This window comes from Lolium perenne, chromosome 3 (assembly GCF_019359855.2).
Source record: "Lolium perenne isolate Kyuss_39 chromosome 3, Kyuss_2.0, whole genome shotgun sequence".
In the NCBI taxonomy this organism is placed as follows: Eukaryota; Viridiplantae; Streptophyta; class Magnoliopsida; order Poales; family Poaceae; genus Lolium; species Lolium perenne.
This window is the reverse complement of record NC_067246.2, coordinates 261,334,572-261,338,299: the sequence shown is the minus strand read 5'-3', so window position 1 is coordinate 261,338,299 and position 3,728 is coordinate 261,334,572. Positions and strand designations below refer to the sequence as shown.

The following is a 3,728-nucleotide window of genomic DNA, read 5'->3' as shown; positions in this document are numbered from 1 at the left end:
CGCCCGGCTCTCCCTGGTGAGCGCCGCGTCCTCCTGAACCTCTCTCCGATCTCTGCCTCTTTACTTGCCGTGCTACCGGCGTTGATCGTCGCCCTCCTCCGCAGGACCTCGTCGGCGGCTCAACCCCGGCGTCTACCTGAACCAAGTCGAGCCCTTTCTGGCTCCCCGTCGCCACCTCCACCTCGTCGAGCATCCCAGGGTGAGCAGCCCTTCTACATCTCCCCTGCATGTCCCGCGAAATCCGTTTCGGAAGAGATCAAGGAAAACGAAAACCAGGTGGATGAAAACGTCCAGCTTTCTGTTTCATGGTGTCAACTTCCGACGAGCATCCCCGGCGAACCAGGTCGCCTCAGCACGGGATTCTTGTTCCGTTAAGTGAACGCCACCACCAGCTTTCTCCTGATCTTTGTTTCGTCCAAAACGGTGCAGCATCGGCGTCGCCATCGTCTTCCAAAGTTCGATCCAGAAAATAGATTCCGTGTCAATTCTGTATCGCTGTTTCGTCCGTCCGTTTTCCGGCGAGGCTCCACGTCGACACCGTGCACCGTTTCCAACCTTTTTTATCCCATTCAACTCACGGCACCACACTCTTGCTCAAACTCTTTTGTTTCGTTCGAAACCACTCACAGTTTCGCCGCTGCATTCGCTTTAAAATCTGTGCACATTCGCTATCTACAGGAACACCCGCTGTCACGATCTTCAGTTCCTAGTGTCAAGTTTCAGTTAACCACGGACATACACTATACCTTGTCTGCACCCTGTACGTATACAAGTACTAATCAGCTGCACACCTCTACACCTTTTCTCAGCCAGCACACACGCGAGTATATCAATTGTTCTAGTCGTCTCGCTTGCTTCAGCTAGACATGAACCATCAATCGATCCAGCTGCATGTGTGCATGATTAGCTGCTAGATATTCATCCCGTATGGGCTGTCTCTCGCTGCTGTGCCAGTCCGTCCGTTCCACGGCATGACTCTGTTATCTCTTCAGTTTCGTCAGGCAAAACCACACCTTCCAGATACATGTCAAAATCATTCCACTTCTCTCTGACTCCAGCCCAGGTCCCCTGTGCATGTTACATCTTTATTTTGTTATATAAAATCTGGCTCTACTTTTTGAATACAAGTTCAAATGAAAATATTTTATATATGAAAGTTTATCAGAAAAATGCACTGAATAAGAATATGACATTTGTGTATGTGTTTGTATCTCGCATCATGTCGGGCCATGGTAGTTTGCATCACACCTAATAACTAATATGCGGAGTAATTGGGATTTCCGGATACGGTTTCCCGCTTCGTTTAAATTGAGTAGCTCACCCATGCCATGTCAATGCTATGCTAATCAATATTTAGTATGTGGGGTAGATAAATAACTTGAACCTAATAATTGTGTCTCGGAATTCCGATTCCGCTTAAATTGGATAAGTGCATCGCATCATATATGCCATGTCATGCATATCTCATCACGATCATGCTGATTCTTCTTCCGTAGTAGTAAGACTTGCATACGTTGTTTGTCCAGCATTTGCTTCTTCACGGATAGGATTGCGAAGTGGTGTGGTGAGATACGGCAAGTTCTCCGGATGTCCCTCGGCAAGCTTTAACAGGCAAGCATTTCCCTTATACTCCTGCCCCTGCAGAAGTCGCTCACCTATTTTATTTTGCCTTCTCCCTCATGCTATCCTTAAGTTGCGTTCTTGTCACGTGTCCCTTCCACTTGTTACCTCAAGCAGCCCATATTGCCTCCACCAACCACCTATGACTATTGTTTGGTTTCGGGTCTGCCTTGCGAGTCGTAGTGCATGCTAGTGCTGTTATATCTCGTTACCGTTATCGCTATCTTATCGGTTGTCTGTTGGGAATCATGACACATGGTTTATGGTTATATCTGTTGGAAGTATCATGGTTACTTGTTAATAGTTGTTAGCGGAGGCATCGGTGGGTCAGCTGATCATTTTGTGACGGCTCACTTGTGTTTCCTAAATATCTTATGACCCCGAGTTCTTGTTATCTGTTCCGAGACTGAGCGCTCTAACCACACGTGGGTATGTTTCTGGGTCTCCCCTCGACCACTGCCGGAATCTACAGCTTTGTCCAGTGGCCACAACTAGTTCGTAATGTTTTACCATTTGTTGTTGCGTGCATGCCAGCTTGTTACTTATTTACTTTGGGAAGCCCCTGGGTGCCTTGTATCCCTTGTTTCTGGTATGCACGTATAGGTCGTGGAGCCTCTGCGAAGTGGTTTATCGCCCCAGTGTGTGTTTAAACCACCTAGCACGTTGACACACATAGCTAAGTCCGCTTCGGAGATACGGCCGGACTTCGATACGGGTTCAACTTAGTTAGGTGGCTTCCTGGACATTGTTGTCGTGAAGGAGAGTGCGAGTCGTTATATCCACCTGTCGCAAGTGGGTTGATCGTGCGTGTGGGCACATTTGGGCACCCCTGCAGGGTAAAATCTTATCGATAAGCCGCGTCCGCGGTTATGGACGACTTGGAGCTGTATGACTCGACCATAGACAATTTACACCCGTTGTTTCAATATTAATAACTTGCGTAGTAAGTTAGCACAACTTCAATAAAACCTGGGTAAAACTTGTCAACTGTGTGAGTGCCTTTGTAAGTACTTCCTTGCGAGGGGGGAACGCATCGGCTGTGTTTTGTTTGCAGAGTATATAACTGTTAGTTACGCTCTCTCACCTTCTCTGATAGACGACTGTTGTAGAGTGTCTCTATAGGTTTATAGTGCTTGCGCGCTGCCGCTTAACCCCACCATATTGCCTATGACGTTCCTCTTGCGTCCTCTAAGTCCCCTGCGTGCCTCAAGTACAAAGGACGACTGGTTGACGAATGCTTATACGTCTTGAAGTCTTGTTAAGTACGAACCCGTACTTATTGCTGCTTCTACGGGATATAACCGGGCAGGTATGAAGATCGGTACGATGAAGAACGACGCTAGCAAGGTTACCCTTCCGGCTTGGCCTGGGCAGGGTTATGGACGCCACTGGTTATCTTCAGGACTCTTAGTCCAAATTTGTATCTTGTCCGTACTCGGATGTATTTGATCTTCTGTATGATTCGGATCTTTGTATGTATCTATTTGTATCTTGACTCGTTGGAGTCGTTGTTGTAATATATATGTCTCTTGTGGCTCTATTGTAATCCTGTTGTAATGTTACCTCTCGTGATTGATTTCACCCGCATCGCGTGCATGCTTCGGCGTGTACGAGGCGCTTGGTGGTGCGTCTCCTAGAATCGATATCGTGCGGATTTCGGCGGGTTCGCTGGGATCCTCATGGTACCGGTTTTAGGGGCGTCACACCATGGGTTTAGGGTTTTGCATGTGTGAATGCCCATGTTCATGTGGGGTAGACCCCTGAAATATAAGGTTCTCGTCAGAAAAAGGTGTCAAGACAGTGGATCGTCTGACGGTGTGTGTGCATAGTGGTCCCATCTTTTGGGATCTGCTTCAGCATGGCATGCAAACAACACTTACATCACCATCCATGGAAGAAAGCATGTGCTCCTTGCCTAGCTACCTCACGGGAGCCCGCACGCATGGTTTACGTGCAAACCGGCTCTACCCAGGCCACAAAGTGGGCCCACAACCCTTGGGTGACCCCATGTTGTGGGAACTGGTGCACCATGTCATCCCACCCACTCCAAGCCATGGGTTTAGGGTTTTGCATGTGTGAATGCCCATGTTCATGTGGGGTAGACCCCT

The 3,728-nt window shown here is 48.2% G+C and overlaps 1 long non-coding RNA gene across 1 annotated transcript; it reads left to right on the top strand.

Annotated features, from left to right (window-relative positions):
- Positions 1 to 1,426: 1,426 nt before the first annotated feature.
- LOC139838581 (uncharacterized) lies at positions 1,427 to 3,074 on the top strand. Its single transcript, XR_011755974.1, has 2 exons — positions 1,427 to 1,611; positions 2,930 to 3,074. It is a non-coding gene; the product is annotated as an uncharacterized lncRNA (long non-coding RNA).
- Positions 3,075 to 3,728: the final 654 nt, after the last annotated feature.